Source organism: Sturnus vulgaris, chromosome 3 (assembly GCF_052056855.1).
Source record: "Sturnus vulgaris isolate bStuVul1 chromosome 3, bStuVul1.hap1, whole genome shotgun sequence".
Taxonomy (NCBI): domain Eukaryota; kingdom Metazoa; phylum Chordata; class Aves; order Passeriformes; family Sturnidae; genus Sturnus; species Sturnus vulgaris.
Window position 1 is genome coordinate 55,429,842 of NC_142245.1, and position 24,549 is coordinate 55,454,390.

Sequence of the window (24,549 nt, forward strand, 5' to 3'; positions counted from 1 at the left end):
TGGCGGAGCGACCCGAAGCCGCTCCCGGGTCCCGCGGGCTGTTCGCGCATATTGTTTCCCTGAGAAGTGCCGGGAGGCGGGGGGTGGGAAGGGGGATCGGCCTGCAGTTGCTCCACGTGCATCAATAGTTGTCAGTAACATCAAACTGACGTCATCTTCGGGTAAAAAGATCTCTCTTTTGTTCTCGTTCCCTCCCACCACTTCTTCCCCCCCCAGCCCTCCCCCACCCCCCTCCCGCTTAAAAATCAAAAGCCAGAACATTTGCAAAAAATAAAAATAATAAGAACTCTTCTCCCCCACGTTAATTGCAATGCAAAGGGGGCTGTTGCATTACGGATCCTGCCTGGGCTGTGCTGGGCTCTAATGAATGCGCCGAGCCTTTGATCTGGGTGAGTCAGTTGGGTTCAGTTGTGCCGGAAGGTTAGTTGCACATCCTGGCTGATCTGAAATTCGATCAGCAGAGGGGGCAAAGAAAAAGAAAAGCATTTTAATGGGAATCAATAGAGGATCATAGGGTCCTGGAAGGAAATAGGTGTTGATTAAAGATGTGTGGGTTTTGTTCGCTTTTTTCTTTTCTTTATTTCTTTTTTTTTTTTTTTTTTTTTAAATTTTCTTCCATGTACACGACTTGTTTAAAAATAAATAAACACCAAAAGCAGCCTGGCAGAAACGAGAGAGGGCAGGCTGGAAAACAGCTTTCCCAATCACCCGTGTGTTTGTGTTCCAGGGAGGCAGTCAGCAGACCGAGAGTTTGTGCAATGCTTCAAGCTACAGCGCGCAAATTTAAAGCAGTAGGCTCCAAAGGATAGCTCTGGTTCTCACTGCACTGCATTTCTGTGCCTGAGCTGTTTACTAGTGCATTATTAAATAAGCCCAAAACACTCGCCCCTCTCCCCCCAAGCCAACTTGTTTTTTCTCCCTCCCACTTCACCTCCCCCCTTTCCTGCCTGCTGCCGAGCCACAGGGATTCGAGATACCCGACATGAAGTTGCAGACCTGTTTTGTTGCAGTCACAGGTTTCAAAGCTAAACTTTCTAGGCACGTTTCCACTGTTTAGGAAATACTGAACTGGAAGGTTCTGTATATGTTGCCTGACTTTACGTGAAAAAGAGGGAATTACAATTGTGTTGAACATTTTTTCACTCAGAAGGAGGTGAGTCAACTTCCTACACAAAGGATTGAATCACCCGCCCTGCACATTGCAATAAAATCCAGATTTTCTTCCATTCATGTGTTCGTGTACACATGCACGTGCAAAAATGGGGACTTTTGGGAATGCAATTGAAGACCTGGGAGAAGCTGCTGGTGGAAGGCTGAACATCCCTGGCATGGTTATATGCTGGCTGTCATCATAGAAACAGGGCATTGCTGCACCATGGCAGTCATGTTTTTATTCAAATGGGAAACCTTCCGATCAGTTCAAGTTTCTTGTTGAGTTGCCATTTCTTCTGGGTTTTCATTCTGGCATGGCTCTCCCTACCTGCTGCTAAGGATTTCCGCATAATTCAGAACTGTTGCTGTTAATGGCATTGCAGTGGTATGTCCAAGTCCCATGTAGACCATGAATTTATGCAGGTACTCATTAACAGGCAGGTTTTCAAATGGGAACACAGAGTGGGAGGAAGGACCTCCCAGATGTGAGGCCAGAGAGGTTTCCTGCCTCCTAGGTAAACATAGGCCATGTCTCACCATGTGCTATTTGAACATCCTTATCAACAGCTGAACTGCAGTTGCAGTGACGATTTCTATTCTGAAAAACAAATAGAAAACACTTGTTCTATCTTTACAGGTTTTGCCCAGTGTTTGCGTAAACTAAAAATGTTTTGGGGCACATTTTTGGATATTCTTGCAAATACTCATCATAATTTGCGTCCAATTTATATATGTACATATGTGTGTGTGTCTGTGTGTATGTATGTATGTAGTAGTCAATGTTTATTTCAGCGCTCTTTGAAGAAAATTGGTGGAAAGGCAGTTTTAGGTATCATGGCCACTTGAGGATGACCATTTTATAATAGTATGAGGATTTCTTCTCCTATGAGATATAATTCATTATTTTAAAATTATGATGACAATGATAATAAATTCTCTATTTGCTGCAGGACAAAATGCAATAGAAAATGGTATATGACAAGTGCCATTGTCACTCACTATTCTGTGAACACATGGAAGACAATGGAAGGTCAACTACCTAAATGAGGTGTATACCTATTCTAGGTTTGTGCTCATGGCAGGTACCAGATTAACAGCCTAGGAGAATGAAGAGCTTCTTTTATTGTCAGAACTGGTACAATAATGGGATCTTTCCCACACCTTACCTTACTCGTCACTGCCTCAAACCATTTTTCGAATAGACCACAATTACACCCGGAACCTGCACAGACTTGTGTTCTTAAATTTATTTGTAGAGCTAAGTCATTAGTACTAAGAGGCTGTGGAGACCTGGGAGGCTGTGGAGGCTGAGCTATCTGCTGAGAATGCTAAGAAAGTTGTGAATGATTCAATTTTTATGTGAATACTTGTGAAATACCACTGGAACATTTCATATAAGCCAACATTCAGCAGATTACCTGCATCCATTCTGGCCTAGATTTGATCTATGAATGAATGGCTCTCAAGCCCGTAAAAATGCCCTGGGCAATCCTGTTCTATTATCTCCACCATTGTTTTTCCATCCAGATACCACAGGGATGAGCACAATCAGCAGAGAAAATGAAAATCAAATTGCCTACCAAGAGCTGACCATATGGGGCAGCTGGTTGCTGCTTCCCAGCCCCCTGCCTGATGTCTCTTCCCTGCCTCCAATGATGTGCTACTGAGTGCTAGTCAGTCCCTGTCACCCCTTCCAAATCTATTTTTATGCTGCAGACAAGCAAATTTCCTCAGGTTTTATATTTTCTGAGAATGTATCCTCTTTTCCCTCCAGTTTTGTTGTTTCTCTGCAGACTAAAACTGTTTGTTTGGTGTGTCCCCTCCTCTGCTCCCCCTCCACCCCCGCCTACTTCTGCTCCTTTGAATATGAACACTGGGCCTAGAAATAAGGAAAGGAGGCCAAGAGGAAAATGTGTCTCACTGAGACTTGCCAGATATCCAAGTTGCATGTGGAGAGACAGAGTTTCAGCTCATGTGTCTGGCTCGGACAGCAGCGTAGCCCATTAAACATCCTGTTGTCGTGTCTTGCACTGTCCAGACAGCACAGCTCCTCACACTGACACCTGGAGGGGCTGGGGGGGCAGGCTGGAGTGGTTGGGGTAACTGCCATGTTGAGCTGAGATAGATCTGGTGGGTTATTGGTGATTTCTGTGCCCAAGGATTCAGTTCATGCTACACCATAAGAATGAGAACTCTGGGAGGAGGAGAGGTGTCTGCAATCAAATGCTATCACCTGTCATGTAGGAGAGCACAGTACAGGCTTCCTCCTGCCAGCTTGTCCCCTTAGAGTCTCTGGCCCTTGGTTTCTGCAGGGCTCTGCAACAGTGGTGGGTGGTAAGTTGTTGTTATTATTATTATTTATTTTTTAATTTTTATTTGCTCGTTGCTTCGTGGCAGTTCACACAGCCCGGTTAAAACTGGATCCCCCTGTTCTTGGCACTGTGTAAACGGTGGTAGTGTCTTGCCACTCAAGGAGTTTGGGGTCTAAATAGGCAAGGCCAACAAGGTGAGACAGACGCATACAGGAAAAAACCCAACCAGCTACCAAAAAAAAATCCCCACGAGTTGACTTATAGGCTGTCTGTTTTTTGACAGTTCCAAAAGAGGGTACAGTTTAAAATACCTGTGTTGCTAGATAAAAACACTCTCCTCCCCGAGGCAGATTAACAAAAATTAACAGAAAAAGTGCCGAGGTGTGTCTGCCACAGTACCTTAGCACATTTCTCTGTGCTTCATTGTTCTCAGTCATTGTTCTCAGATCGCGGAGCACACAGATTGTGTAATACCTCTATTCTGGGACACCTAGGTTAGCACAGTTACTCTCAGCGGGGTGAAGGAGGAACTCTGCGGTAGCTTTAGCTGGAAGTGTTTTACTTCTTGTGGTTTGTGTCCTGACTTTCAGTAATCTTGAGAATTTGAGGACATGTATACATCTATCAATCTGACAGTTTCGAAAATGCAAGTGTTCTAAATGTTAATAGTATTTTTTATGTATGTGTTTGATCTGTAATTTATTTTGTACAATAGAAATATTTTTACAGCACTTGCCATACAAACACCACCTCATTCTACTGACTGCTGATAGGAGATAGATGATAGCAGCATGTGCTTCCATGCAAAAAAAAAAAAAATGAAAAAAGTAAACCTGCTATTACATTAATAGCATCCTGTGACAGAGTCATAAAGAGTTTGTGCATTGGCTCAGTGCCTCTGCCTGGAGTATCAAGGCTCCTGGTTTCTCCTGTGCTCTGGTGGGGAAGCCGTGGAGAGACAGAGAGCAATTCCAGATTCTGTGCTGCGAATGCTTTCCTTTCCCACTGGCTGGCTACATCCATGCGTGCAGAGCTTTTGATTAGATCTGCTGTTTTGCCTATGGCAGTCTTCCCTGCAAACGTCCTTCGTCTATACATCATTTGAGCATCTATACATGATAAGATTGCCACCTTTTATTACAGTAAAAACAGGAGCTTTCTTCTCAATAAGCTTTGCTCCTTCCTCAGCTCTCCAACCACCCCTAGGGGAAGTGAGAAGGACAGGAAACTTTGAAAAACCTTTCACCTCTTTGTTCTCCTTGGAGGAATGTGGGAAGAGTTTTTGTAAAATCCAAGGTAGACATTCATAAAAGAGGACTTGCCTGGGTGGCATAAAAGTGGGAAACATGGCAAAGTAGGTACATGTAAATACACATAAATTACTGGATTGATAAACTCACATTTTTTCTCTTCAAGGAAAATGATATCCATGTATTTCTTAGCTTGCATCTTACTTCCAGTCTTGTTCCCCCTGTTACTTTTAACGCCAGGGTTTCGTAGCATTATAATGCCTTTCAGCATTAAAAGCTTCTTTTTTTTTTCCTTATTCACTGTGAATAGATTTGTATTGCAACTAGGCAAGTTCTAGTATATTACACGAGAATGAATAAAGATATTAGCGTACAGAAAATGTGAAAAGAGAAAGGCAGTAGACATGAATAAGCAAATAAGTAACTTAATCACATTTTCCTTTGAATGTACAAAATACACTGAGGATCACATCACTAAAAAATCATGTCTGCTGAAAAAGAAGTGGGTTTAGTATAAAAACAGATCATGCATCTGCTTGTCTCTGAGTACTTTAAATAGTCAATGTATGCAGTCACTTTGCTTTTACTCTGCAATTAGACTTTGGACTAGGACAGAAGTATATATGATATGCATTTCCTTGAAAAATACTGCTATATGTAGGAAATAAACTCTTAGACCAGGTTGTTCAGCTTCCTATGAGTTCACAGTTGTATGTGGTTTGCCACTGAGTGCTTTACCTGCTCGAGTTTCAAATGCTTTGTTTGGTGGGACTTCATCACTCATTCTCCATTTGAAAATTACCTGCTAGACTGAATCATGGTTTCTGTTAAATTCTCTGATACTTTGTCCAAATTTTGTTCTTTAGTTTCATCCCATTACATTTAGCTGCATCCTAGCATCCAAGAAATTCCTTTCCATTCTCTCTGTTCATCACTCGTATATTTCTAGACAGTGGCTGTGTTGCCCCTATGTAGTGGTTTAACCTGACAGGCAGCTAAACACTAGATAGCTGTTCACTCACTCCCCCTCTCCCAGCAGGCTGGGGAAGAGAATTTGAAAAAAAAGTAAAATTCTTGGGTTTAGATAAAGGCAGTTTAATAGGACAGAAACGGATGTGAAAATAATATTAATAATAAAATTAGAATATACAGGTGATGCACAATGTGGTTGCTCGCTGCTCTCTGACCGATGCCCAGCCAGTTCCCCCCAGCAGTGAACAGTGGCCCCCAGCAATCTTTCCCCCTAGTTTATGTGCTGACCATGACACCATATGGTTTGGAATGTCCCTTTGGCCAGTTGGGGTCAGCTGTCCTGGCTGCAACCCTTCCCAACTTCTTATGCACCCCACCCTACTTACTTGCTGGCAGGGCAGCATGAGCAGGAAGAGTCCTTGACCACTGTTCAGCAGCAACCGAAACACTGGTATGTTACCAACATGATTGTCCTAAATCCAAAACACAGGACTACTCCAGGTATTGATAAGAAAATTAACTCTATCCCAACTAATACCAGGATAATTTGTTACCTAGATTAATAAATCAAGCCCTTTCCTTGTCTAATCAGTTTTGTTGCACTTCTCTGAAGTCCTTTTCAGCATATCAGCATCCTTCTGTTATGGAGGTGTCTAGAAGTGGATGCAGTGTTCTGCAGAAATCTTCCCAGATGCATAGAAAATAAGTTTCCTCTTCTCACATAATTCTACTGCATATGCAGCCCAAAATTGCTTCGGTCTTTTAAAATGATATATCTCCTTGAGAACTCATATTCAATTTGTTGTTTGCTGTCACACATAGATATCTTGCCGTGCAGATGCTTTCCAGGTTTTGCTTTCTCGTGGACTCTTCATGTTTCTGATTATTTTTCCTCAGTATATTAGTCTACATTTTTCCACATTGAATCTCATTTTATTTCCTGTCTACATATCTAACCTTGTTAGTTTCCATTTATACTATTGCTATCCTCTCTGACATTTGCAAGCCTCCTGGTTTATTGTCATTTGTGAATTTCATTAATGTGCTATTTACCTCCTTTTCCAGATCATTAATTGAGATATTAAATAAGAACATACCAAAAACACCCCTGCAGCAAACCGGCTCAATACCTCACCTCCCATCATTACCTGCTGCTTACACTCCTTTGACCACCTTTTCCATCCTGGTCGCAGGACTCAGATTCAAGTAAATCTCAATTAGATTTTTCTAAGAGATTCATTTCAGTTTTTAAAGTGTTTATAGGATTTAGCTCCATGACCTTTTCTCCCTTTCCTTCGTTGCACAGGTGGGACTGATTCTCTTTCCTTATGTTTCCATAGATAGCAATAATGAGTTAGACAGTGATATGGGATGGGGAGGGGGGCATGAATGGCTGCCTTTGACTGACTAAACCAGAATGCAAAATTGTCTCTAGTCTTTGTATTTTAGTTTTTATTTATGCACTTTAAAGTTGTCATAATGCTCCTTTTGTTGTATTCTGATGGATGATATTTTGTTGCTTTTCTCACACTTATGTTTGTAAAAAGCCACTCATATTTCCTTTATTTACTTTGGTCATCTGTTAAGCACTTTATTTTATGATGACATGCTCCTCTTTTCTCTGCATACTTCATGTAGCTTTGAACATCAGAAACTGTCTGTGTCTCTATTATGTGGATAAAATAAACCCTGTGAATCAGTTAATTTTTATTTTCATTATTTTTATGATGAAAGATCATATAGTACAGAGTGATCTTAAAACTGCTTCTAAAATAATTTTTTCCTCACCTCTCCTTCAAGCAGCATGACTGAAAGCCCACTGAAGTGGGAAGAGAGTCACTCACTTCAGTGAGCTTGGGGTCAGTTCCTTAAGCCTCCTGCACTCTCCTGGTACAATGCAACACCGACATAGAGAGGAGGCCTTCACGGCTACTTCTGGGATGTTTCCGTGTGTACTGCATCCAGTGCAATCTTCCATGTTCCCAGGAGCTGCTCTGTATTTCATTGGAGCAGCTGGCCAAAGCAGATGTGTGTTACCAACAAGTGATTTGGAGGAGCAGCTTTTTGCTGTTATTTAAGGATTGGTGTCAAAACTGTGCTGCTGTAGTAATGTTCTAAAAGCTGCGTGGTTCAGTAATGCCACTGTGAATTTATCACTTACTGATTGCCTGTAAACAATATTTAATGGTCAGACAGATTTTGGCAGCAAGGGTTGCAGAGAGGAGGGAAGTGCAAGAGGCACGAATAATGAGAAATCCCATGCAAAATGTTTTCCTTCTTGTTTCTTTCCCCGGACCTGCTTTTTGTCTGATGAACGATGGATAAATTAGCCACAGAAAAGAATGCCTCACATAGAGGCAAGGCACCCTAAAAATCCCAGTGTCTCCTAAGGTTTCTCCAAATTCCTTTTACCATCTTCCCAGCTTTCTCACTGCTGCTTCTTTTCCTTCATTTTCTGTTCTTAGCCATTCCTTCTTATCCCTTTGCTTTTATTGCCATGACTCTGCAGCGTCCTTATATCAGAAGAAAACCTTCTGCAACTGGCTTTTAGTAAAAGTAGCCTGTGATTCCAAAAATTATATTAAGAATTCACAGAAGAGTAAGTATGAGGCCACAGTTAGGTCCATAACTTGGTAGAAAAACTAATTATACTTGGAAAAATTATTCTGGGACTGTCTGTGGAGTCAGGCATATCTAAATATCTTGGAAAAGATCATTTCTTGGCTTGGAAGAGGCAAGATTCGGTTACTCCTGTTTGCTTTGGAGATGTTGAATTTTCTGAAATTGAATTCAGTCACCTTCATTAATAGAAGAAGCAAATCTGTGACTTACCTTTTATCAATTGGTATGGAAAGATCTGTAATTGACACTGGACAATTACAGTTTTGAGGGAAGGAAGCAATGAGGTCTGGTAACATATTTATGATTGTGCTGATTTCTGGTTTTGTCTGTATGTAGAAAATCCTGGTCTGATCTTAAAGAATGTACTTGTCACAGTTTCCCCATCTGAAAACTCAGATAACCATACTCTCTGTCTCTCTCCAGGACTATGGAAGACCTAGAGCTAGGCAGATTTTCTGATATGAAGCTATGGAAATAAATAATACTGCCATTATTCTTGTTGAATGCTTTTGAACACTGTCTATCTTTCATAATTCTGTCAGTGACATCTGATTTAGCAGCTGCTGAGTGTCCACTGCTTGTGTTGAGTTCAGCTGGAGCTGAGGGGCTGAGCACTGATCTAAGTCACAACCAGGCAGTGGAAAGGCATCGAAAATGCTTTTTCTGCTGTTCTGCTCCACAGTCATACATTATGCAGTCCAACATTTTTTCTTCTCAGTTTTTAAAAAGCTAATAACTGTACAAGCTCTAAACAAAAATGTGGGCTATGGTCCTTTAAAATGTTTGTTTTAAAGGATTTTTCTTTTTTTCATTAAATGAAATGCCTGTGTTTTGGATGAGATGTGGAATAGTGTCAGAGTCCAACGGGAGGATAGCTTGAGGTAGGAAGGGGTGAAAGTGATAGCTTGGTCACTGAGTGGTAAATCTCTGCTAATCTTCAAAGCAAGATATAACTCAGGATTTTTCTTCTGTTTCTTTCCAAGCGAAGGCCATTGTGTTTCCATCCTTGGTTGTGTCAGCAGTGATAGCCCTTTTTTCCTGCATTGATTGTTGACTTCCCCTGACACCATATCACAACCCATTAGTGCTGAAAACTGACAAGCCCAGCTGCAACAGCAAAATGGCAAGTTTAAAAGAAAATATACAAGGGACAGGCACAGAATGCTATTAGTGTGAAAAAGTAGTTGTTTTTTGTCTTACCTCTGTAAAGGTCAAGAATGCAAACATTTTTTCTCTTGCTAACAACAACTTGTGTATATTTTGAATCAGCAAAGCCATTCTCTCTCTCTCTCTCTCTCTTTTTTTGTGGATTTTTTCTTTAATTCAAGCTGTAGTGTGGGTTTTACAAAAGCAACCATGTTGAGATGAGTGAAAAAGATTCCTTCCTTTAGGAAGCTCACAGGGAGTATTTTGCTTATACATATGTATGGAGTATGAGGTTTTTTGTAAGGCAGAGACATTTCAGAGAAATTAATGGCTCAGCAGTTTCTGGGTACTGAGATCCCATCATCAAGCTTTTGTGTTGTCTGAAAAGTGGGGTTTTTCTTTTTCTTTTTCTTTTTCTTTTTCTTTTTCTTTTTCTTTTTCTTTTTCTTTTTCTTTTTCTTTTTCTTTTTCTTTTTCTTTTTCTTTTTCTTTTTCTTTTTCTTTTCCTTTTTCTCTTTTGCTTTTGCTTTTTTTCTCTTTCTCTTTTCTCTTTCTCTTTTTCTTTTATTCTCTCTTTCTCTTTCTCTTTCTCTTTCTCTTTCTCTTTCTCTTTCTCTTTCTCTTTCTCTTTCTCTTTCTCTTTCTCTTTCTCTTTCTCTTTCTCTTTCTCTTTCTCTTTCTCTTTCTCTTTCTCTTTCTCTTTCTTTTCTTCTGGAGTTCTATGGTGTTGTCAGCACTCTGGATGGTAGAGTAACAGTAATGGCAAATGTTCCTTCTGATTGTGTGAAATCACTGGGTGATTTCCCAGGGGAAGAGAGCAGCAGCCTTCATTGTCCCAGTTCTGTGTACTTAGAGAGATAATGGGGCTTGAGCAAGGGCAGGTAACTCTTCACAACCTTAGTGCCAAGGTCCCCATTTGATATCAGTTGAAAGGCAGAGTGTTCACTTTGCTTTGTCAAAGCCCAAGGGAGATTGGAACACAAGTAGAGCCCAACAGCTTCTTGACACCCAAATTTGTTGCAAGTGATTACGTAGTAGCAGTAACAGCAGTGATGGAAAACTGGCGAAATGCATTATTTTTTTTGTCTTTTGAGGAACAGAGAGGGGGGTTTGTTCAGTCTCTAAGGGAGGAGGCTCAGGGGGGACCTCATCACTCCCTACAACTCCCTGAAGGGAGGTTGTAGCCGGATTGGGCTGGTCTCTCCTGCTGTGCCTGCAGTGAGAGGACTGGAGGAAATGGCCTTAAACTGAGGCAGGAGAGATTCAGATTAGATATTGGACAATTTTTTCCCACCATTAGGGTGGTCAGGGATTGGAAGAGGTTACCCAGGGAGGTGGTGGAGTCACAATCCCTGGAAGTGTTCAAGAGGCATCTGGATCTGATGCTGGATGATGTGGTTTAGGGGTTGCAATGGGAGTGCTGGGTGCTTAGCTGTACAGGGAGATCTTGAAGATCTCTTACAACTGCAATCATTCTATGATTCTATGAAAATTAAAAAAAAACAAAAAACAAAAAAAGAAAACATGAAGAGTGAAGGTCAAATTAAGTAAAAAAATTTCAAAAATTTATTTGGAGCCCTGTAGAGCAGTGAGGATACAAAACAACTTCGGTTAGCAAGATATTGAATTTGTTTTTGAATAGGTGGGATTATTTAGACTTTGGTTTTGCAAATTGATAGCTATGGACACAAAGGACATTAATCCCAAGTAATCTATTTTCATTCTGTTATCACAGACATGAGTTCTTTCAAACTTGTACCTATGGGCATTCGTGTGGCAGTAGCTGGCTGATCCCCCATTTTGCTAGAATGTTGCAAAGCAATGGTTTCTGCCCCAAAGAGCTTGCAGCGAAAATATCCTACTCATCAAATAAAGGAAATGATACTCAATTTTATGGGTGGAAAGCTAAGTCTTACAAACCAAGTGACCTATCCAAGGTTATATTGTGCACCTCTCCTGAAGACTGATTGCTATGTGCTAAAGTATGGATTTACAAGGCCCAGCCTATTCTGTTAGATTTCTGTGGGATTCTCTAAGCATCTATTAAAATGCTGTTGTACAATGTACCTCAAAGTGAAGGGTGTGGGTAGAGAGTGCCCACATCAGAACATACAATTAGGGCATATTCGCTAAAACTGAGTTAGTTGGTATCCTGCTTTCTCATCTTCTTTCTCATTTATCCAAGCCATAGGTTAGTGACTGAGGATGAGCTGAGCTTCATTCCCTCTTTTTTTCATTGCTAGAGAACTAGTCTGCATTTGAGGCTTCCTTGTTTTTCCTTTCTCTTCTGCTTGCTTGACCAATCCAAGAACTTAATGAAGATCTAAGACATGTTTATGAAATTTCATTTTAATACATTGAGATTTAGATCTAGTTTATCTTCACATGTTAGCTACAGTTTTAATTGTAGATCAGATTCCAGAGGGATGCTTCCCAACGTTTATTTTCATGGGTTGGGTTCAGTATAAAGTGTAATGCAGAATGGTCTTATGCTGAGTATGAAGTTATAGTCACGAGGAAGCTTTATTATGGCAATCCTACCCTAGTAATCCATGCGCAGCCTTGTCCAAATAGCCAAAATTTCTGTAAACAGTCAAGTAAATCTGACTTCCTCCTTATTTACACTGAAGCCAGGACAGCAGTAATAAATTAGGCTTCAAACGTCATTGGAGTAGTTACCTCTCACAAAGAAAGAAAAAAAGCTTACTTCAAGTAGTTAAAACGGGAAGACAGATGTAGGCATGATTACACTGAGTTAGTACTTGTCTGCTTAATGCACCTAGATAATCTAGTTGTCTGGGTCTGAATACAGAGCCTGCTGCTAGTTTTTCCTATATGAAGAGCAAAGTTTACTTCATGACTTTGGACACAGATTACCTCATTTCTGAGATTTTGTATTAATACTCAGTCATCCCTTGTCAACTTTACAAAGCAAATATGAGTCTAGTGGCAGAAAAGCATGGAAGGAAGGCTTCCCATCATTAGGGTTAGGCTGAAAGGCATTTCTCTGTGTTCTTCAAGGCTCTGTATTTTCACTAAAGTTGTTCATGTCTCAGTGAGTAGGTCCAAAATCAATATTTAGTGAGATTTCATCTGTCTAGTTAAACATTAGTTTAAACTATTGTAAAGCTACAATGGTTAACTTTAATAAAAATAAGAGACAAAGCCAGACAAAATAGAGAATAAATTAATGCTTATGTGTAAATCAATGCTATAGAAGAGTATCTGTTATACATGATGGTTGATTTTGGGTTGGTCTTGACTATAACTGTGGATGGCACCAAGATTTGGTTGTAGAAGCAGAGTTTATGCATTTACAGGCAAGTAGGCAAATGCAGATGGAACTTGACTTGTGCAGTGCTGGCTCCCTCATCTTCTGGGCACCTCTATGAAAAGCCTGCCATGCAGTTTGCCAGCTGTCGATAACCCTGAGCAGTCTCAGTCAGCTGTGCTCCACTTTGACAGGTATCTGAAATCTCAGTTATCTGAGCTGCTCTGTTCTGTGCACTCCTTTTGTGCCTTCTGAGATACCATGGGAGAGAGTAACAGTGCAGACTAAGTGATCCACACTGTTTCAGATATTGAAAGGAAACTGGATATCACGGAAGTTGTTGCTAGAAGTGTACTGTTTCTCTTTAATCAGTCCTCCTAGTGCTAAAATAGACACTAAATGAGGAAACAAAATATCCGTGTCTGTGAAAAGCATCTGGAAGTCCGCTGTACATAGTTTTTCTTAAGACTCTTAACAAGGGCTATAATTTTAAAGGGTGCTTTAAAACTCACACTTTAGCTTTAATAAGAATTTTCAGAACTTTCTTAGGCAGCAGACCCTTTAGGTGTAAGGCAGAACAATATGTGGTGGTCATTTATTTAATTTAGTTTCAACTCTCCCAACCTCCTTTCTCCCAAATGTAGAGTGGGTATCTGTCACCTACTAAACATGTCTTGTATTTTTTTTCAGTGCGTTCTGGGCAGATGGGCCATTAGGGACACGACTGCCATTATGAGTGGGACTACATTTGAAGGGAAAAAAGTCCTTCTGTTTTTTAAGGAATTTTTTTCCTCCAGAAATTACCTAGAGTAATAATAGCAGCCAGATGTAATAGTAGCATAAAGGAGGGAAACTAGATTCCTGGAATATCTTGCAAAGCAGTTAAAATGCTGAATTCTTCAGACAATCTCTCAGAATAAGCTGGACTCTGAATCAGGTACTGAACTAAAAGAATGTTTTTCTAAATCAGCTCAGCATACTGAGCTTTATTGGAAACCTGTCTCTTATTTTGGTATGTGAGATTCGAGCTCTTTTGGGACTCTGTCTCAGAGTAATGTGAAGGACTTGACTTCTTCAGTCCTTTCATGGTTTTTAAGAATTTTGCTGTGAAAAATCTCCCTTGGGAATGCCTTCCTTACTGGTTAGGATACAATGTTTCCTCTTTATATCAGTGACATGTACAAATGCATAGCAGAGGTTAGGTGTGAAGGTATTTTGTCTCTGAAGGAGAAAGGCAGCTTACAGGTGTGATGGGGTGAGCAGCACCAGCTGATGTGGGAGGGAGTGAAGTCATGTCCCATTTCTGCTCCCTTTGAGAGGAGCAGCCCTTCAGGGTGCTTGCACTACTTCACTGAGTGTGCCGAGCTGGCAGGCAGTGACAGAATGGAGACACCTCAAGCAGCTTCTAAACAGTTATTTTGGTTGCAAGGAGTAGTCTGGTTGTGACAATTCAGAGCTCAGTAAAAACAGCTGATTTATTTGGCAACCCACTTCCTGTGTCTTGATGATACCCTAGAACATACTCATTACCTGAGGAGATCTAGGGTTCTTGTTTCCCTTCTCCTGTGAATAACCAGGGTTTGGCCACTTTTGTGCAAGACAGTTACTTTTGTAGTAGTGAACTGTGAGTTAGTTTTTTTATATCATGTTTGGGCAACTAAATAATTAGCCTGCTTTGGAAAATGCTGAGTCTACAACGGCTCCCAGTGAAGTGAATAGAATTACAGACTACTCAGCAATCTGGAAAACGAGACCTATTACTTATTAAATATGGAGCTGGGAAGAGAATTTATGATGTTAATTTTTAAAAATTTGAAGCTGCATAAACTACAGGTTACATTAAGACTCTACACATATAAAGTTGCTAAAGGTCTAGTAAATGACTAGCAATTCTTTCTAGAAGTGATGATCAGTTGGTTACAATGTCCAACATGTTTGGAGTTTATTTTAATACCTCCTAAAATTACTTATACCCATTTGTGTACTTTTAATGTACCTTTGACCTCTGTAACCTGAAAGTATTGTTCTTTTGCCAACTTAATATCTCCAGAACATTGTGTGTGGTCATGATATATTTGTGGAAGGGATTCTTTGGTTGAAATGTCTGCTGGCTTAAGTCAGCTGGGGCTGACTTCAATCTAGCACAAAAATCTCAGTTTAGGGACCCAAAGAATGGGGCACTATAGTCTTGTGGGCAGCTTAATCAGGCAGGGAGTGGAAGTGGGTTCTCTGAATAGCCTTCCTTTGTCCACCATCATGAAATCAAAAAGCAAATCTTTTGAAAAACATCAGGCAGTAATTCCCTTGGGGCTTTCCTAAACTCATCCATCATGAGGAAAATCTAATTTTCCTTCTTTCTCTATTGTACTCCAAGAAGCCTTGTGACCAGTTAGGTCATTTTAGCTTTAAACATTAACTTTGATAAGATATTTTCTATTAGTGGAGTCTTTTCAAAAATTAGACCATAATCTTACACTCATGCCCTAGGAATAATGATGCATTCTTTTTTTAAAATGTTAATGATTTTTGAATGAAAAGTATTTTGTTTATGATACTACTGTTGAATAATAATAATAATAATAAGCAATGATTAACGGATTTTTTTTAATGGTCTAGGAGGCTTCCACCATAGAGTTGACTTGAAACTATTTTACTCTGGTAAAGTTCACTTCTACCTGTATTTATGTGTTAATAAAATATCAGGCCTAGTGTTTTGGTAAGGCTATATCCCAGTTACACCCAACTATTAAAATGTCAATTTATTAATTCCTTAATTTCATGACTCCTTCCAAAATGTTCTACAAAGATATTTTGCCAACCCTCTTTACATAAATTCTCCATTGTGCTTTGCATTTTTATTAAATAGAATTGGTGTTTGAAATAGCTTGTAAATTGACAGGATACAAATTAGTGGAAAAGCAGACATTAAAGAGTCAGTGATGTCTCTGGGTAAGCTTTGAAAAACATTTTATTTAGAACCAATTGTATGGATGTATCATTTATTTTTCTGCTTTCCCCTTTCTACATTTGTTATAACTAGGGAAATTTGCATGAAAATTGGTTGTGGGTTTATTTCAATGTTTACCTGTTTTGACTGTTTATTTTGTATATATCTGCTGTTTCAATGCCTGTCTTATGACATCCCTGTTCATTGCTGAGGGAATGACAGTGATGTCACAGAAGTGGTGGTTTGTAGGACTGAATGCTTCTTGGGACTGTGAGTGACTATAAAACCCTTTTTTCTCTTGGGCCACCGATTGTTCCTAGTTGATGACTTTCATTCTCCTATGGACACAGATTTAATTGGGGATGAGAACTCCACTGGAGTTTGTCTTGTGTTTTCTTTATCATACCTATTCTTTGTCTAAATAGTCACCTTTCCCTCTCTTAATTCCAATCCAAAACCTTCCAGGAAAATGAAGCTCCTCAGATGAAGGTCCAGTTTGGGCAGGATGGGAAACTATGGCTCCATGTCAAGAAATAAGCAGTAATGAGATTAGTGTAAAAATCTTTCTTGTGTATATAGGTTTATATGAATGAGAAGTGGCAGAAACAGAACAGTGCAAAAGATCTGTCTAAATACAACATACTTTCCAAAATGTTCCTGGAGTTATTGGAAGTTCATTGAAAACACCCCATGTCTTTTCCAGTAGTAGATGGACCACAAGAGAGGCAGCCTTTGTGAAACCAACTTCCTCTAATATATTCAGACAGTGGATCTGTTATATCTGTCGTATTGCTGGGCAGAAAATGGAAAGGCAGTAAACACTCCTTTCACTTTTTTTCCCCTTCATGCTCAAAATCATCTCCCACACCTCGAATCTCCTACTGAACATGACCTACTGGTCAAGTTGCAATCCCTCAGCTCCAGCAAGCAGGAGGTGGCTGGGTTGCTCCTTTAGCAGCCCGTGCTGATAGCAGCACACCCCTGCTCACCCTGCGGGGCTTCTTGCAGAGCCACTCGAGCTGCTCTGGCCTCTCTCCGACTCGGTTTGTCATTTCTGTCAGTCTGTGGCACATACACACACACGCACAGCAGCTGCCAGTGGCCTCAGGGGCCCGAGATCCTCTTTTCTTTGAGCTCAGCTCTCCTGCACACCGGCTGGCTACATTGCAGTCTGTTACCTGCAATGGGCTCTGACATCTTTCTGAGCATCTTAAAACACCCTGCCCTGGAGCGCCAATGGCACGCAGGCATTTGTCCTGTTTGCTGGTGTCTCTCCCCTTCGTTCAAATTACTTCTTCAAGTCCATTTGGTATCAGCAGGTCAAGTTTTTGTTCTTTTTTGAATGGTGGTGGTTGTCTTTGATATCAAGATTTAAATTTTTTTTACTCTGAAGGAAATAAAGATGCACTTGTCCATTTTAGGTACATTTGAATAATAGCTACAAATAAAAGGAAAAAATCAGGGCTCTGCTCTGCAAAGTAGTTTTCAATCCCCTGAAGAGTACCATGGCTCTTTCTGACTCCACACAGGCAGACAGGCCTAATTCAGCTGTCTGTTGCATGGTATGTTTAAGTGGTTTTGTAGAACAGTGTTCCCTAAATGTTGACAGTTTAATGGATTTCATTAGTGGCTGCCTACGGGCTGAGGGCTCATACCTGCCCCCACCAGGGTTAGCTCAGATGAGTTCAGACATGGCTGTGTGGAGGACCACCCTCATCCTGCCAAAGCTGCTCCAAGAGCTGCATCTGGAGACCTGAAACAAGAGCAGGCACCTTCTGTGCCTCCAAATCCACAGCACAGTGTAGGCCATGGCTGGTGGGTGCATGTAGTCATGCGTCCTTGTCACTAGGCAGAAATGTCTCCAAGGCTCCATTGCACACCCAAAGACGTGTGGATCTTGTGGATCTTCTCAGGGTCTCTTTGCAGACTGCCACGCAGGTGAACTGCCTCGGTTCACTGTCTTGGGGAATGAAGGAGTGTCTCTACTATGCCAAAACATGCTTGTGCTATGTCCTCTGCGCCTGTGAGACCTGTAGCTGCATAGAACATCTGGGGGCCCTCCAAGTCCAATTTCCATTAACAAATAATGTTCATGATTTTGTTCCAGACACTGCCTCTTGAGTTGAATAACATATGAAAGATAGCTTCATCAAGGTAAGTAATAGCTGAATCGAGTCTCTCTTTCTACACTCTGTGAGGTCAGAGGAAGCTTGACTGCTTTGTCTGGAATGTGTGTTGGAGGAACACTTTGAAGGGGAAAGCATTAAAAATAACAATATGAAATCCTGGAATGGACTATAATTTTATTCCCTTTTCTGAATAAAGCAAAGAAAAATAGACTCCTAAGAAGCCATGGGTGTAACTGAGAGCCCGCTTTAATCAAATCATTGCATGTTAAGCTGTTCCCAAACTGAAGTGAAGAAGACTCTCCAAAACTAGCAGAAGTAACTTTTTTCTGACATGTTGAAAATCTAGAGTGTGACAATTAGCTGTAACAATTACAAATTGAAGGCAAATCATATAATTGAAAATTAATTCCAGCATCTATTCCGTGATAACTTACGATTTCCTCAGATTTCTTTATTTGGGGGGCAGGTCTGAAAACCCCTGTGTTTAGTGCCTTTCCAAAGACAGTTTCTCCCCTGCCCATCCTGAGAACTGTGTGAGGTACCTGTGTCTGGATTAGGCACTAGGGAAGAATGGTGCAGATTACCCATTGCTTTGGCATTATGAGCATCAGGGCTGTGGCTCAGCTGTGCCTCATGGCATACTAGCAATTTCCCTCTCAGATTTTGGGTCCAGGTCTGTTCCCATGCCCAGCCCAGTTGGATGGTCCTCACACTTCTCAGACGATTTAGGTCAAGTTCATTCTTGTGTCTCTGCTCCCACCTGAATGCTGTGTTCCAGAGTAGGGGAGGGAAGGCACCTAAGGGAGAGGCAGCCTCTCCATGTGCAGCATACTCTTTGCCTGGCAGCTTAACCTTTCTGCAGCCTTCCTGCACCTGCTGATGGTGCAGGTAAGGCAGTCAAAGAGATATTAATTCATTCTGTAGCCAAGCTGACTATAGAACTTTTTGAGAGCCGTTTTACTATTACCTCCATATCTAATGCACTTTTTTTCTCTTTTTGCTCTCCAGTGGCAGCTTTTTCAGGCATGGTTTTCCGTTGAAAGTAGGCAAGAACAGTGAGACATATAAGCAGGTCTTTCATACTCCAGTAGAGGTCAGATACCTACCTACAGTAAAGGAGCTAATTCATTACAGCATGATAGATTATAACAGCTTATTTGGAGCCCTATTATATAAATCACTTAAATGTGTATTTACATAACATTCCTATTAATTACCACAAAGACTGTAATGACTGTGAGCTGTTCTAGTTTATCTTGTAAATATGTATTTAAGCAATTCTGTTGCAGGTAATATTTAATCAATAGACCGTAACAGATCATTAATCATGCCAAACCTTTGTGTAAAAAGTGAAATTCTTTTGGTGGAATGTAATGGATCCTTTGGAGTGCCATATAACATATTACACTACTCATATGAAAACTCTACAGTGCCACCAATGATACATGTTAAAAGCCTTCACGTGATCTCCTGTATGGTAGGTCTGTGTATTGACACATGGGCACATATTTTTCTTGAGGTAAAGAAGCCAAGAAGTTACTCAGCAGTGATTCTTTTGGACACTTGCAAGGAGCTGAAAAGACAAGCTCTGCGGGGATGCACCTACCGTGTGTTTTCTTGGCCAAAAAGTTACTGGGTAAAAACATCTATGTAAAGTGCTTGTATGTGTGCCAGGAATCTGTTGTGTCTGAGCACCACACAAGAGTCTTCTGCAGCACCAGTGATGGCAATGGCTCTGGAAAATAGAGAAACATTACTCTCATCCTTACTTTGGAAGTGAAGAAAATCCAGAGAGGCAGACCATGTGGAACACTCAGGATATAGACATGTGACAAGAGGGGCCCCCGCACTATTGCCTTCAGGCAGATGATCATCAATTTACTTGAATGAAGGCGGGTAATGCCACTGTTTTTATGGAAACTTAAGATATCTCAGTGAAGGCATGTGCATGTTCAGGAGCCAGTGTTTAAGTGGCAGTATTTTGGTGGTCTTCACTAAACTCTTCAAAACACAGGTGCAAAAAATTGAGATCATCATCAGGGACCCATTTTTAAAAATACTTGATTCTCAGAGCAAATAGAAAAGAGAAATTAAAAACCAAAAGCACTTTAAAGAGTGCCAGTAAATGTCCTAAAGGTATTGTTTCCTTTTTGTACAGAAGACAAGTCATGTCATCAGAAAGTAGAGAACTTGAGAACAAAATTTTGCTTACTTTACGTGTGCCAGCAGCCCAACTTGACTTTAAACAGAGTGCTTGGGAGAGAGAGGTGAGCAGGATTTTCTGCAGAACTGAATTATCAAGTATTGTAACTGCACCACTGTGAATCCACATGATGTAGTGCATGCATGCTTGCCAAGCTGTCCTGGGAAGCTGGCCTCGAGCTCTAGCTGAAGTCATAGCTAACAGCAAAGAGCCAAATTGTGGTCACGTGAGTTGGCCACTGGCATCTTGCAGGACTGCTGCACTGTTAAGGTGCACCATGTTGGTGCCCAGACTGGGAATGCAATTTGGGAAATTTGTCCTATGTCGTGAGCGTGCCATGAAGTTTGTCCTGAACAACAGGAGGATTCAGGGCTGAAATAATAAGAAAGTCTTAGTTCATTGCCATAATGTATTTGGCAAAGCTTCACAGGAAGTCTGTGCATCGCTGGTGCTGGCCAACTCCACTGATCTCTTGTTTTCATAAACACTAAATTCACTTAATTTTTTAAAAAGGCTTTTATTAATGGTTCCTTTGGTGGTTTTGCAATCTGTTGTCTAATGCAAGCTTTGATTAAGTTAAAAAAATTCTCTGCAAAAATAGTTCTCCTGTGTAATAACTAATCAATATATGCTAATGGTTTGCCAAATATATTTCTTACAGAGAAGTGGTTATGAAGTTAGGTGACTGCCAGAAAGGAACAAAAATCCCCCAAGAAACAAACAAACCCCCCCCCTACTTTCAAAACTCTTCTTTAATTCCTAGCCAGTAGATATTTGTATCTGTAAAAGATTAACCAGTTTTTTACTTTTGAAAATGAGTATAGAAATTTTATTAGCTGGCATGAATATTCAATTCAAATGATTTTTTTACATCTAAGTAATAAACCTGTAGAAAACATGGGAGGCCAACTCAACCCTGAATATAGTGGTGAAGCTGAGTGCTGCTGTAATAAAGTAACCTATTAAAAGGTTATCTTTCATACAAGATTGCTTTCCCTAAGCACCTAAGCATATTAACAACATCTGAAATGCACTTGTAATTATACACACCTCAGAAAAGATTTTAAATTGTCTTCTTTGTCCACACTTATAAAAACATCTCAGTCACTCTGTGATCATATTTTACCTATGCACCTTAAACCTTGTAAAAGCAAAATGGAAGAAGCAATCACCCATCAGAGAATTGCTCGTAGGTGAACTTTGGCCATCTCTAGTGGCATTAATTTTGCTCTCTGTGAACTGCACTTGACACCCTTGTAAGGTCTGGAGAATTCTTTTCATCTCTGACTGGCCTACATGACTGTTTCCTGCTAATTTGCACATTGAAGATGATGCACTGGGAAAAAAATATAGTTAATTTAGTCTCTGAAGAACAGCTTTATTACTAAATCCTGCAACTTTCTGGAAAAGAGTGCTCTTTACCTTTTCAGCCAGTGGAATCAACAGTGTGCTTGCATGACTGGGAATGGAAGGAGTGGGTACAGCAGCAAGGCAGGAAATGTGCTGCTTTAACCACACCAACTTCATTCATGTTTGAGCTCCAGCTGCCTTTTCCCCGATTGCTGACCATACTAATGAACCTAAATGTCCTGCAACAGTGTTGCTGTCATCTTTCCATATACTGCAGGAATATATTGTATATAACACAGTAAGAAACATATATAACATAGTCTATAACCTATTTTTATCTGGTATGGTATTTGATTTCTGCACCGGACACCAAGACCAGCAATACAGTTTCTGTCAGTCCCATACAGAAGCACAATGGCCTGAACAATACTGAGATTTTTAGACAAAAGGGTGGTGAGAATACTGTTAAATAGTTGCTATGCCTCTTTGCCTTGTTCGAGATCTGATTTTGCTATCCCACTCAGACAAAAATTGCTTTGATTTTAAGCCCTTGTAGAAATTCCTTTTGAAAATTTTCAGCTGACTCCACTTGGCAGCTAGGTTTACGAAGGAACATTTTTATCTGTCTCCAGTCTTCTGGGGCTACTGGTTATTTGGTGAAGAGCATTTGAGCTAATGGAGCTCACTTGAATTCCCCTTAGGAATAAGATTCTTTCCTGAATAAGGACTGCGGGATCAGTTATTAGCTGTTCTGCTGAATAAACTGAATACCCATGGAGCTTTTTAGCTTCTCCTTTGTGAAACCCATAGCTTTTAGAAAGGTCTGTGATGATTCTGGTGATTTTTATTGTGATAATACTCCTAAATGCTCAGGCACAGCTGAGAGCAGTACTAATATTCACCACATGCTACCTACAAAATTGCTATGGTGGAAGCATGGGGTCCTTGCCCTGAGCACTTCATGGTGTCAGGGTTTTCAAGATGATTCGTTGCAGAGTTCTACTTGCTGGATTTTATTTCTAAAATCATCTTGTTTCCAAATGTTTATTCTCACAATGGAATATCAGTTATAAATGCAAATGTTACTGGGTTATTTTATCATACTTAAGAGGACTTCATAGCATCTCCCTTGGCAATTTGATTAAATGAAAGTATTAATTTCCTCCTCTGGAAGGGAGAAAGCTGTGAAGTTTGAGTCTAGCTGTAGCAAACTGATGAAAAACTTATATAGAACTTAATGGAAAAATCCAGCAGATTTGAAAGGGAAATGTCATCTCCACCACACAACCCTCTGGGATGATTCAAAACCAGATGAGAAGAGACTAGCATAATTTCATACTTCTGTATTATAGGAGCAATTTCTTAAAAGCTGAATATTGTCTTTTCTCTGAAATTTTCACCAGTATTGAGTCAAAAAGACCTTTTAACAGTAGTTTTGAGTGTAACACTTCCCAGATCAAGGTTGGAAGCAAGAGTGATGAAAGGTGAAAGGATATGGGGAATCTGTTGCAATGGTGTATTCCTCTGTTGTATCACAGACAGGAAGCATGATTATGCACAAAGCATTTCTGGGGTGGAAAATGTGTCTCCTGAGCTCTCCCCACACCCAGAGACTGGGTGGAAGAAATGCCTTTTTAACGTTAAGGGAGGTGGATGTGGTGGATTCTCTGTCATTAATTGTTTAGGTCAAGACTTGCTCTACTCAAGCCACATCTGTATGGTAGGTGAGACTGGATAAGATGGTCAGGGTGGTCCTTTTTTGGCCTTCATGGTACAGGAAAATCCTGCAAAACATTTGCATAGAACAGTGTCAGCAGGTATGCTTTCATTTCTTAAGGCATTGTGTAAATTGTATAAAATCATATGCTGACTTACAAATGATGAAAGTATTAGGCCCGTCTTCTACTGTACTGATACAATGGAGGAATTAATTTAAAAAAAGTAATTCTGGCAAGTAAGCTGAAAGAGCACTAGAAAGTGCCTGCTATTTTAGACAGTGCAGGAAAGTCACTAATTGCTCTAAACTAACTTCACTGAAGTGCAGAGCAAGGGTACAGATAACACAAAAATGTATTAGTTGCTTTTGTTGCAATATAAAAGACTGCAGCAAGGGATTAGGCTTTTTCTGTTCAGCAAAGGAGGAGACTGTGTGCTTCTCACACAGTCCTCTTCTTTTGCTATAGTTCAAAAATCTCAAGATACAGCAATTTGGCAGTGTCAGCAGTGTAGTTTGACATCACACGGAGTGGCACAGCACTGCCCCGCAGAGTGGTGTCCCAACGCCCTTTCAAGGCTGCCGCTTGCGAGCGCGATGTACGCTGAGAACATTTTTATGGGAACATTCAGGCAAACAAAAACAGATGGCTGCAATTGCCCTCCCCCCCGTCCCCTTCCCTGGTGGGTAATCGGCACCAGTGTTGAATTACATAATTATTGGGGGTAATACTGTATTATCAGGTCAGGCAAGTTCTCTTCGTGAAGGTTCGCCTGGTAAGTACTGCACGGTGATAGATGAGTTTTGTGTTACTTCACATTGCTTGGGACTGGAGCCAACCAAATCACCTCCTGACTTGTGTACCAGGTAGTCAGTCACACCCAAGCTATCTAAAGCTGTGCTTGCCCGGGCCAGCCTTCTATGAAAACAGCTGGGAGTCATGCCATATCAGCCGTGTTCCCGCGGAACGGCAGATGAAAGCGGCTGGGGAAGTTCAGCCGCGCTTTGAGTACGCGATGGTACTTCTGGCACTGGCAGGGGAAAAGGAACGAGGGCCAGGAGGAGGCTGGGAGAGGAGCGGGCGAGCCTGCAGAGCAGCCGCGGTCACAGCACAGCGGTTGGCTTTCAGCCGGGGCAGGGCAGGAATGTGGGATGGTTCCCACAGCATCTCCCGGCTTCGGAAGCCTCTCCCCTTCCAGCACCGCGTGCGCCGCGCTGGCTCCGAGGGTACGGTCGGATGTTTGCTTGAGAAACAGCTGTGGTGGTTTAACAAGTTACTGCTTGATCAGCTATTTGTTCCCGCTCCCCTCTGCTGAGGTGCAGTAACCGAATCCGTGGGCTCTTTCAGGCTGCTGCAGGGTGGAGGGAAACAGGATTTGCTTCAAGTGTTTGCAGGTACGGGCAGCTGCCGTGTCTGAGTCGTGGGGGCAGAGATAAAGAGTTAAGGGGTAGCAACTTTTTAAGCAGAGACAGCTGTCTCC

At 41.0% G+C, this 24,549-nt stretch overlaps 1 long non-coding RNA gene across 1 annotated transcript in view; it reads left to right on the forward strand.

Annotated features, from left to right (window-relative positions):
* The first annotated feature begins 236 nt into the window (after positions 1 to 236).
* Positions 237 to 24,549, forward strand: part of LOC148224348 (uncharacterized) — a 217,296-nt gene continuing 192,983 nt past the window's right edge. The window contains exon 1 of the long non-coding RNA XR_015802417.1: positions 237 to 389. This is a non-coding gene — a long non-coding RNA (uncharacterized LOC148224348). The remainder of the gene's footprint in view (positions 390 to 24,549) is intronic.